Below are 12,449 nucleotides of genomic sequence, written 5' to 3'. Positions count from 1 at the left end.
TAGAGCCATGGTATGAGGAACTGAGGTCCAGAGAGGTCAATTAACTGGCCTGAAGTCACGGAGCCGAGTCAGGATTGGAAACCAGGTCTGCCCACCACCCTGTCCCGGGAGGGTGAACACTGAGACCAGCCTAGCCAGCACCCCGAAGGAGCACCTGGGGAGGGGCCTTTGGAAAGGGGAACGCCAGGTGCCAGGCCCCACCACCTGGGGAAGGTCAAACCTAGACACACACGAAGAAGACAGAACAGGCACCCCGGGGAGGAAGGCGACTAAGCCATACCTACTGCAGGGCAGGGCCGGGTGCAGTTAAGCAACTTCATGTCCCATTTCCCATGCCCTGCCCAGCCCACAGACATCAAACAGTGAGATCTGCTCAGACCCCATGGCCACAGGGGGTCCCAACTGGCTCCCAAGAAAGTAAATGGGAGCGAGCAGGACCCAAAGCTGTGCGGACACTATGATTACAAGGAGGCAAAAATAAAAACCTGCGTCAGAAAGAGCAAGCTGCCAGAAACCACGCCCACAGGGAGGCTGGGTGCGGGGGGAGGAGGCTAGAGCTGATCTGGGTTTTTGTCTTTGTTTCTCTGATTTCCACATTCTCTGTAATGTCATTCAGTTGCTTTTATCATGAAAACAATTAATTTATTCTTAAAAAATGGAAGAGGTTGATAGCAGGAGAGGGCCTGGGGGAGGGGGGTAGACGGAAGTCCCGGTGGCATGGAGGTGCAGGGCAGTCCGGGCCAGCAGGCGGTGGGCACTCAGTCAACCACTCCTACCAGCCCTGCCCAAAGCCCATTCTCCAGGTAGGAGGAGCTGGGTAGGGGGTGGCAGAGTTCAGCAATATTACCTGGCAGAGGTGACATTCGTCTGCACTTTGAAGCTGCACAAGGTGGGGAGAGAAGGGAGTTTCCACCACCTTCCCTGGCCTGGGCCAGGCCCCCATCACCTGCAGCAAGAGCCTCCTCCCAGGTTTCCCCACCTCTACCCACAGCCCCCATTCCAGTCTCCTGCTGTGGTCACTGAGATATTTCTAAAACATAATCACAACACTTCTCTACTTAGAACCTTCCACAGGGCTCTACTTCTCTCCAGACGAGATATGGATTCCTTAGGCCTTATCTGTCCAGCCCCGATGACCTCTGGCTGTACTGGTGATTCCCCCCATCTTACACACCCAGTCTGGTCAGATTGAGTTTCCCCAGTGCTCGACTTCCCTTCTTACTTCCTTGCCTTCAATCAGGCTGCATACATGTCCCTCAAAGCTCTCTGCCCACCCCATTTCACTGGTTAAGTCCAACCTACCCCTCAAGGCCCCAGCTTACAGGTTACTTCCTTCTGAAAGTCTTCAAGGATTGTTCCACCTCTACCCCTGAGGCTGCTGGGGGTCTTGCCTATGTTTTCTCTGTGTCCTGCATTTCCATCATCAGAGCCCTTGCCAGTTTTCTCATGCATCTCTGTTGCTGGACATGCAGCCTGCCAGGGTGGAATCAGGGCTGAGTCATTGGCCTTTGAATCCCTTGCACAGTACCTGCTAGACATTTGGATGAATGAATGGATGCTCTAAGTGGAAGGAACTAAAACTGCCATGGTCTAAATAGAAGAAAGTCCCTTCTCTCCTCCCAGTTCACTCCGCACACTCTGGCACTACGTTATTCCCTGCGTACACGTTCTCTATTTCCTGTAGCTAAGCCCCATTTTCCTGAGTGATGTGAGAAGGACTGTGTTCTGCACAGACTAGAGGGCCAAAATGATATTAACAACTAATAAACACAGAAAATGGCTATTGGGCCTCCCCTGGTGGCGCAGGCGGTTGAGCGCAGCACTGTGAAGCTGTCCACAGCCTCTGCATTGCCGGTTCGATCCCGCCTGCTGGCGAGGGTCCCACATGGCACAGCAGATCTCTCCTGTTGCGCCTGCTGATCCCCTCAGCAGTGTATTTCGTTAGTCTGCCTGTTCTGTTTCCCACTCTGGCTCTGGTGAATCCTCTCACCCTCCCGCGAATCTGGCCTGACCCCGGTTTTTGTATGGATAAATAAATAAATCTTTAAAAAAAAGAAAAGAAAAGAAAATGGCTGTTTCCCTAGCAGTGAAAACAAAATGAGTTTCACCTATTACAATAGCAAAAAAGAATAAGAAAATGATAATACCCAATGCTGGAGAGGGTATAGTGAAATTGGCATTCCCATACATTATGGGTAAGAGAATAAACTGGAACAATCATTTCTGAAAACAATCTGGGAATAATATATCACACGCTCTAGAAATTTTCAGATTTCCTGGCCTACTGATCCCATTTTTAGTCATCCATCCCTAGAAAACGACCCAATATAGACAAAGTTTTATGCACAAAGCTGTTTGCTCCAGTGGATTTTTTCAATAGCAAAAAATCTGCAACAGCCAAATTTTTGGACAATAGGGGGATGACTCTGTAAATCATGTTACATGATGATATGAGCTACAGTTGTTAATAATAGCCAGCGTTCACTTGGTGTCGTAGTGACTCATGTAGCACTCACATGAACCGTGCGAGGGCCCGAGGTGGAAAGGGACGTGGGGGCCTGCCCAGCGTCAAGCAGCGTGTGTCTGATCTGAAGCCAGAAAATCCGACTGTGGAGCCCAGGCTTTCTACCCTGACACTGGCTCCACCAGAAAGAGGCATTAAATCCATCCTCAAGTTTAGAAAATACTCACCATACAACTTTTGGGGGGAAAGGGGGTGCAGATCTTTTAAAGTACATGTATATAGAGCAATAATATCTATATAAAAATCGGGTGCTGAGAAAAAGGAGGAAAGGCGACACCAAAATGCTAGCAGTGCGCGTGTAGCAGGCTTGGAGAAAGGGCAGAAAGTGGGAGGGTCGGGGTTTATTTCATTCCCCTCTTCCCTATGATTACATGACCTTTTTAAAGAATATTTTTAATAAAACTAAAGGTTTAGCAAGCTTTGACCAAGCCAGACACTCCACCCCCAACCCATAGCCCCACTAGGATTCTGGCCTCAAGCCACACCTTTACCCAAGAGGAGACAGTGTCTCTGAAAGGGCCAGGGACCCACTCAGACAGAGCCCTACAAGGAATCTTGAACCCCACTCCTAACCTCAGCCAGGAGTACAGAATCAGGGGCTCCCCTCTTCTCTGGGGAGGACCAAAGGAAAGCTTGCCTGGGACATTCACTCCCCCACTTAAAATTCCTTCCCAGGGGCCCATCACTCAAGATACAGTTCAAACTCCCAGGCAGCACCCAAGGGTCTTTGCTAAAGCCCTGTGGGCCATACTCACCCCACAGCCAGGCTCCCACTCTCCTGCCTCACTTCACCACCCACAGGACCCCAGGCGTGCGGCTCTCTCCTGCTACCATGCCTGTGCACAAGTGGGTCCTTCCACCTTGGGGCACAGCACCCAGCGGGACTCCTCCAGCATCCCAATGACCCTGGAAAGTCAGCTCAGGGGTCACATGCCTGGAGAACCCGTCCTGCTCACCACCCCTTCCAAGGTTATGTCTGCAGTCCCCTGAGCTTCCAGCTTCCTGGGCTTCCCCCAACAAAGCACTGACCCAGTCCTAGAATGGGCAGCTTACTTGCCTGTCTGCTCCCCGCTCCCTGGCAGCTGTGAGCTCCCTGAGATTGAGGCTGGGGTCTGGTTCTTGGCTACAACTCCACATCCCAACTCACCCCCCAGCTGACCAGTCTCTTTGAGTCCCAGCTAAAGGTCACTTTCTGACCCTCTCCTCAGCAAGAACCGGGCCACTCCATTGTGCACACCCACGGCTCCCACCTTCTCCCTATCTCACCTGTGGAGCATTTCTCTAATGCTCCCACTTCAGGACAGGGCCACCACTGCAACCCCAGAGCCAAGTTCCAGTCACATAGCAGGGGCTCAGGTGCCTAATTCATGTTAGGTGCTCAGGAAACATTCCCTGGGGAAATCAATGTGAGGAGAGGGTCTGTTCATGTGGGCTGGACGCCTGAGAAGTCAGCAGGAGAGTAAGAGGGTAAGAGACAGCATGGGTGCGGAGGGCCGTGTAGGCATGGAAAACCACTGACTTTCCAGGAAAGCAGAGCCCGCAAACATAGCCCTGTCCCGAGAGGGTACAAGCTGCTGCTAGGGGCTGGAGCGTCCCTGGGAAGATGAGCTTATCCACTGAGGGATGAGAGATTTCACCAAGGGAAAGGGGAGACGCCGAGAGAGAGATGCCAGGGAAGGGCAGGCCGGGGGGAAAAGAGCTGCAGTGCAAAGGCCCAGAGGCAAGTGAGCGCGCAGCATTACATCGGGCCCATCGTGGAGCTCGCACAGGAACTTGCAGGGAGAAAGAGAGAATGGTGACCAGGGCACTTCATAAAGGACCAGAGTTCCAGGCTGGGGAGCTTGGATGAACAGCTTTGGGGGGCTATGGGAGGTCGCTGAGCAGGGAAAGCCAGTGGTCAAGGTTTTCAAAGGACGGGTCATTGCTAGGCTGAAAGATGGCCTGCGAGTGACGAGACAGGAGCTGAGGTTTCCCGTCCTCCCAGCTCCTTGAGACCCCCGTGTGCTTCCCATGACCTCTCTGCCCTCCACGTGCCCCACTCCATGTGGCCCAGAGCGCTGAGCCCCAGCTGTTGCACCCCACCCCACCCCCAAGACCCTGGCCAGGCTCGGAAACTCACTCCTGGGAACTTCCTGTGAAGAACAGGGCTCCCGAGGGTCCTGGATCCAATTAGGCTGGGTTTCCGCAGCCCTGCGGGGCTGGGAAGGGCTGTTTTCACTGTGCTGGTGGAGCTGATGGGGTGGCGGGGAGGGAGGGGTGCTGGTAGTCAGTAGGAGCTAGGATGCTGTCTCATCCCCTCCAGTTCCCCCCTTCCACATCAGCCACCCAGAGACTCCCGGGGGCAGTGACTGTCCTCGAGAGCCTCAGAGCCCTCACTTAGGGGATGAGCCAGGCCCCCCTCTGCAGGCTTTGAACACATGCCCTTCTCCACTGCATTTCCCCAGGGGACCCCCAGCTCCCAGCTCCACAAGGAACCCTCTGCCAGTGTGAAAGGACAACAATAATAATAATAATTAATGAGCACTTCTTCCAGAGCAGGCACTGTCAGACACTTTACAAACACTTCTCAGGCTCCTAGACCCTGTGAGGTAGATACTGTAACATTTCAAAACAGGACACACATTTAGAAAGATGCTAAGAGCATAAACGAACAGCTTAATAACTTATCATATGGTGCATATCCAGGGTGCCCAAGAAGCCCCCACCGGGGTCCCAACTCATTACCCTCCCCAAGGTCCTGCCCTCTTGGCCGCTATGGTCATGTCTTGCTTGGGTCAGGAAGGAGGTTCAGAATAGCCTGTGACCTGCCGAGGACACGCCACTGGTGAGGACGGGGCTGGGGCCTCTGCCATCAGCCGCTGTGCGGCCTCCAGCAAGTCTGGGTCCTCTCTGGGCCTTCGTTCCTTAGATTTGACTAGATCGGGGTGCGGGTTCCTGGGCCCTCAGGTTCAGGAGCGATGTGGCAACTCCAGTTACAAGTACAATTCGGGGTGGAAGCTGCAGCTCGGGCCGCTGGGACTGTCAGTAGACAGGGACGATAATGGAGTCTGCACAGCCCTGGTGTGAGAACTCAGTGAGTGAACAGGCACGGAGGGTTTAGAACGGCGCCGAACACTGTGAGGCAGCTATTGTTACTGTCATTCTGTTTTTAGGCTCTCTAAGGCACAAGGGAGCCCAGCCCAACATTCCAAGACCCACATGGAAACTTGACCAACCAGGAACGTTAACCAGGCTGGTGGGGGGGGAGGGCGGGGGGGGGGGCTTGGGAGCCTTTCAGCCCCGCAAGGGCTCTGCTAACTGGAGAACCAAGTCTGAGACTCAGAACAGGAGCGCGACTCTCAATCAGGCCAGCAGCCAGAGCAGGGCCAGGCGGCAAAGGGCGGCGGGCTGGTCAGAGAGGGGTGGGGGGGCCTGGTGGAAATGTAGGGAGGGGCAGGCAGCAGGGAAGACCCACAGGCTCTCCCAGACCAGGCCTGGCCCACTTATCTCCCCCAGGTCTCAGCTACCACCTTCTCCACAGTCCTTTATTTCCCACCTCAGGGCCTCTGCCTGGAATGCTTCACGTAGAAAACTTTGGGCCACAGTTCAGCTATCACTTCCCCCCCCAAGAAAGCACCTCTCCCCTACAAACACCTTCATCACCACTCATCAGTGTATCCAAGAACACGCAGCTCTCGGGAAGCCCTCATCATAGAACAGTAGCTCCTTCCCAGCATCTACCAACACCTGCGGTGACACCATCGCGGGTGTGATGTCTGGTCTAAAGTCTGTCTCCTCCACCAGGGCGGGGACTAGGACAGTTTTCCTCACCTCCATTCCCACCTCTAACACACGGCCTGGTATATAGTAAATGCTCAAGAAATCAGCTCGTGAAGACCAGGCCTAGAAACGAGTGGCCTGCTCCACCACTGTGAGCAGATGGGGGGGGGGGCACACGTGAGTGCAAGGTGTGCATGAGGAGTCATGTGCAGGGCCTGGGGGGGCTGCATCCCCATGTCCTACCATGAATGTGTGCACGCAAGATGCACTGACATGTACAAACACAGACCTGCATAAGCACAGTCTTGTGCAGATGATAAACGCGCCGTGTGCCCTGAGTGTGGACATGCACAAGGGGGCGCAGGCATATGCCTGGGCATGGTGCCTGGGAGGGTGCGTGGGGCACATGTGGGGCACAGCTGGCAGAGAGGGCTGTGTGCTCCTGTGAGGCGTGTGCATCATGCATGTGGACTCACACCCAGCAGATGCGCCTCCGAGCTCCTGGTGACCCGACTCGGGGCATCTCTGGTGGTGGTCCTGAAATAGCCGGGTGCAGCCAGCCCACCCCAACACCCCAGCAAAGGGGCACCAGTAGTGGAATGGCTGAGTGTATGAGTGTGTGTGTGTTTAAGTGTCTAGAAGCGGGGGCGGGGGGGGAAGCCCAGAGGACCCAGATGGTGAAGACCCCTCAAGGGCATTCTGCAGTCACAAGGGTAAGGCATGAACAAGGCAGGATGTCTGGAGCCCAGAGTCAATCCCTCAGCCTTCCCCACACACCTTATCCACAAAAGACACCACCTGGCCTCTCCTCACATCCGACCCCGCCTCCAAAGCCTGCCCCTGCCATCCCCACAGCCCCCACCCAATTCTCACCACGCCCACATCCTTTACCCCAAGAGCAGGATGCAGACAGCACCAGGACCCTCGGGCCGGGCTCCTCCCCACAGCTCTGCTCCCAGTGTGCAGGCGAGGACACAAAGGGAGCAGCTTCTCCCACACAGGCTCTTCCTGCCTCTGAACCCCAAACTCTGGCAGCCCATTGGCACGTGAGGAGTGGGCCCGCCAGACAGTCACAAGCCGTGTGTGGCTGTGGACAAGGCCGCCACCTCCTCACCTTCCCGCTTCAGTTTCCCCACGTGGGACTGGGTGATGTGAGGTCTACCTCTCTCCAATTAGAGCGCAACTTCAGCTCTCAGATGATGGTCCAAGAATGGGTTACATAAACATTATCAGATATAGACGTTCTTGGGGCTACAGGCAAGATAACCGCCTGTCTGCTTCCCCAAGTACTCCCAGCCTGATGGCCCAGACAAGGGCAGCACACGGCGGGGGAGGGGGGGGGGAGTCTGGCACATTTGCACACTCACTCCTGCATTCGTACATTCCGCACCGCGCACCAGGCGGCCTGCCCTCAAGGAGCTCACAACCCAGCAGGGAGCAAGAAGTTGCTGAAGTCACGAAATCACAAGGTCAGAAGCGCTGGGAAACCATAAACACGAACATCGCTTCTCAGGCACCACCTCCTGGGAGCTGCACCGCTTACACTTGGGAAGGAAACTCTTTCTGGCGATGACAACTGTCTGCAAGAGGAGCCGGGGGGCTGGGAGGCAGCTCCCCACCCTCGAGCAGAGATCAAAGTCCTTTGGTGAGGATGTGTGAGGGGATTCCTGTGCAGGGCTTAGGGGTTCAGTGAGGCTGGGCTTCCCCTGAGGGCTGTGGGATTCTCAGGAGTCCCAGAGTTCTGGGTTCAAACCCCACAAACCCCTGACGAGTTTGACTCAGGCAAGTTATCTAATCTCTCTGTGCCTCGTTTCCTCATCTGTAAATGGGGGGTGATGTCAGTGAGGGTTAAGCATATTAGTATTTAGAAAGCTCTTTTAAACACGGATTGGCACAAAGCAAGCACTCTGGCTGCGAAGCAAGGCAGTGAGAGTCCCCTTTGTAAGATTCTAAGTCCCTGATTGGACCCAAGTCCCTGATCAGACTCCAAGGGTCAGAGGCTCTCAGGTGGAAAGCTTCTCAGATTGAGGTTCTGAGATTGGAAAAGACCAGGATGCTTAGAGCCCATGATTTAATCATCTCGTTATTTCCTAACAACAGCCCCAAGCTTCCCAGGGGAAGAGAGGACAGAGCTCGGTGTCACTTCATCCCCCAGGTGCTGCCTTGCGGCCAGGGCCGCCACACCTGGGCTCCCCGCATCCACCCCTCCACTGAAGCCTCAGCCACACTGTGCTGCAACCACCTGCCAGCTCGTCTGCCTGGAGTCAGAGCATGTTCCAGCAGTGTAGACAGCCAAGAAGTGCAAATAAACAAATACATGAGAGTTCTGAATAGTGATAAAAGCTACAAAAGAAAAAGGGGGCTGACAAAGCAGAGAGTGACACTGGGAAGCTACCCTAGAGCAGGTTGTCAGGGAAGCCCCTCGGAGGAGGTGACATCTGAAACCCGTGAAACCAGAAAGTGCAAGCCAGGCAAACATTCAGGGGAAAGCATTCTGGGCAGGGGGGTGGGCAAAGGCCCTGACAACAGGCTTTGTCAATCTGAGGTGCAGAGAGAAGTCTTGTGTGGGGAGGGGTGGTAAGCCTGGGAAGGGAGGGCCAGCAGGGTTGGGGAGCTAAGGTTGAAGGGTGTTAGACCCAAACCACAAAGGGCCATGTTGGCCCACAAAGGACTTTGGATGTTCGTGCTTGCTTCTCCTAGAAGTGTTTTAGCAGGGTTATGACAGGGCACAGCAGGGCTTTCAGGGTTCCCATATCATTTGGCCCATTCTGGAAACCCCATGATGATTTTGAAAATCAGGGTAGGAATCTAGGACTGTAATCAACAATCCTTACAATTCAGTGGATATGCTCAGCTCTACCACATGCCTGGCCAAAGCAGGGAAATTAGTATAGACACTCTCGCCATCACTCCCAACAATCCATGAGCGGGTCACCGAGCGTACCCCATTTTAAAGATCAAGACACAGGCTGAAAGAGGGGAAGAAAGTGCCCACAGTCCCACAAGCCAGGCACCACATTGGGCAAACTGTAAAGAATGATCCACAAGTAGGACTTGCTCCCAGAACTCAGATCCACCACCGTGAGGGTCTGTGGGACTCCTTTTGTATTTCCAAGCCTCCTCTTTCCTGAAATATCTTTCCTGGGGACTCAAGTGGGGACCCACAACACTGCATTACCCACCTGCAGTCTCCTAACTTTTTCACTGTTGGCTTTAGTGCCCAGGAGGACTGCAGTTGTATCTGAGCTGGTGTTACAACGGGGGTTCTATAAGCCAGTGACTGGATGGATGGATTGATATAAAGATAGATGAACTACTGAAATGACTAATGAATGGTCAATGAAAAAACGAAGGAATGGGCCTCCCTGGTGACACAAGGGGTTAAGCACCGCACTATGAAGCAATCCACAGCCTCTGCAGCACGAGTTCCATCCCCGGCCAGGGAGCTACCCACATGGCGCAGCAGACCTCTCCTGTCTCCTCCACTGCTCCCCTCAACAGTGTATTTCAGTCAGTCTGACTGTTCTGCTCCCCACTCTGTCTCTGGTGGATCCTCCCACCCCCCACACCTCTGGCCTGTACCCCAGCTCTTGTATGCATAAATAAATTTAAAAAAAAAAAATGAAGGAATGATCTAGCAAACCAATGAATGAATAACTGATGGCAGATGAAGCTGAGCACGGAAGAGTGTGTCCAGGGAAGGCTAGGGGCAGGCAACTTTCAGACCTGCCCAGATCTCACCTATACACCAACTTTCTCTCCACCAGGGCTGCCTTGGCTCCACTCCCCCAAGACCACAAGGCCTATACCTCAGCCCATGGGACAAAACAATGTCTCCGCCATCATAGTGCCCATGGCCCTGTCACCAACCACAAGCAATCACTGCTCTCCAGGGCCCAGTGGAGACTGGCAATGCGTAGAGCAGTTAGCTCCCTGAGGTGTGCCACACAGGAAAAGACAGGAGACTGAGCCTCTGGTCCTATCTGGGCCCCAAGTCACGGAGTAACTTCAAGTCAATGACTCCCCACTCCAAGCCCAGCATCTTTCCAGCTCTGATATCCATTAATGCTGAGTTAGAGTTGCTGGGTGGGCAGAAGAATTTGAAAGGCCCCAAATTAGAAGGCCCCCTAGGAAAGGCCCAGACAAGGAATGCAGTGGCCTGAATCTAAGCCCTTTTCTACCACTTCTCAGCCTCTCCAAAATGGGGTTACATATCCCCCACCTTGACAATTCACCCCGAGTTTCTAGGAGCACTTGATATACTACACCGTGCAAACGCTGAGGTTGCACTCACTTTACAAGGCTCATGATGGGAAGAGTAAAGGGGACGTGGGATGCATCACCCCACTCCAGTCCAGTTCTGTCCAAAATGTTCCCCTTCTAGGGGGTCAGGGTCCCCAACAGAGAGAGTGGAGAAAACCCAGAGATGGGAGCCCGGACACCCGGGTCCTGTCTCAGCTCTTCTGACAGTGTGACTTTAGGCAAGTCATTTCCCCTCTCTGGACACCAGCTTCTCCATCTGGAAAATGCCTGTGGTCCAGGCAATGCCAAGTCCTGCAGGCCTAAACCCCTAAGCCCCGACCTTCAACCTGTCTCTACCTGCAAGTGGTTCCCACTGCCCTGGTGGAGACAGGACACAGAACCAGCTGTGAGGCTAGAGGGATCTCCCCTCCAAGAGACCCTGGGGTCGGGGTAGGGAGGCTCAGGGTCCCCCCCAGGGCTGACAGACTTTCCCAGCAGGGAAAAGACCAGGCTCAAACTGCCCTGGCATCTTGGACAGCACCCGTCACCCCAGCCCCTGGAGGCTGGACCTTCAGACCCCTCTGCAATCTGCAAAGTCAGCAGGCCCTGCCCTGTCCATCCAGATACTTGAGGAACTTCACCCAAACCCAAACTGCCTCCAACAGAGGAGCCTCCAGGGTGCAGGGCAGGAGTGGCAGAAAGGGGTAAGAGTACAAAAACCATAGGGAGCAGCTCAGACAACCCCACCAGCACACCAGGCGCCCCCCTCCACCAGTCAATCCCTCCCGCCCCTCCTCTCAGACAGTACCCCCAGGGGTTAGTAGCCTGCACCCAGCCAAGAGCCCAGCAGGGGAAGGGGTTGGACTGGCGGGTCATTTGCCACTAGATGCCACCTCCTATTGTCAGGAGGCCCCCCTGGATCAGAGAAGGGGCTCTCCAACTGCCAACACCAACACACACGTCCCAGAGCTCTGGTGGGGGTGGGGGTGGGGGGTTACCCGGAAACCCAGGGCAGGATTCCAGCATACAAGTGGGCCCCTGGCCACCCAGAAAGGAGACAGGCCCACCCCACCAACAGTTCACAGTTCAAGGGTTCCACGCTGCTGGAGGGCAGGGTGGGACGGCAGGATGATTTCCTCCTCCCAGGCATCTTAGCTGGGAATCGTGGGTCCACTCTGAGCCCCAAGTGCCAGTCCTCTCCCCCAAATCTGAGGATATAGTTCCTTAAAACAGCGTCTTAAAGAGCCTCTTTCAAAAGCTGTCTTCTGGTACCCAAAAAATCCCCATCCCTAACCCTCCACATCCCCCTCAGAGCTCTGAGGACCCCGGCGGTTAACTTTTCCCCCAACAGCCTGCAAAGGCGGGTGTCTGGGGGGGAGAAATGGGCCCGAGGTTCCTTTCGCGGCATTTCACCGCCTTCCAAAAAAAAAAAAGCTAGAGGGAAAAAAAAAAAAAACTTTCGGAGTTAACTTTAAATTCCCAGCCCTCCCCCCCAAATCGCCCAGCGGCTTCCTTTTTTTTTTTCTTTAAAGTGCAATTGCATTGTGTCTCACCTCCCCGAAAGGCTCGCGGCTCTCGCCAAAGAAAAGGGAAAAAAAGCCAACCCTTCGGGTGCCCCCTCTGCTTCCAGCCGCCTCTCCCACATTCTCAGACAGTTTTATTAAAATTTTCAGACAAAAGAAAAACAAAAATGGCAGCCTGGCTTATTTTTAAAACAGGACAGGGACGCCATATTCTGCAGATCTGCAAAAAAAGGGAGAAATCCGGCACTGGCCGCTCCACCCGGCCGGCTGCAAAGTGCGCGAACCGCGCGGTTTGCAATCCGTTTATTTGCATTAAGCCCCATGAATCATTGTTTACCGGAGAATTGCAGCAGGTTTGAATAGCCCGGCTTGGGAACACACACACACACACACGCACACAC

The sequence above is a fragment of the Talpa europaea genome, assembly GCF_964194135.1.
Source record: "Talpa europaea genome assembly, chromosome: 9".
NCBI lineage: Eukaryota > Metazoa > Chordata > Mammalia > Eulipotyphla > Talpidae > Talpa > Talpa europaea.
Note: the sequence above shows the minus strand (reverse complement) of the source record.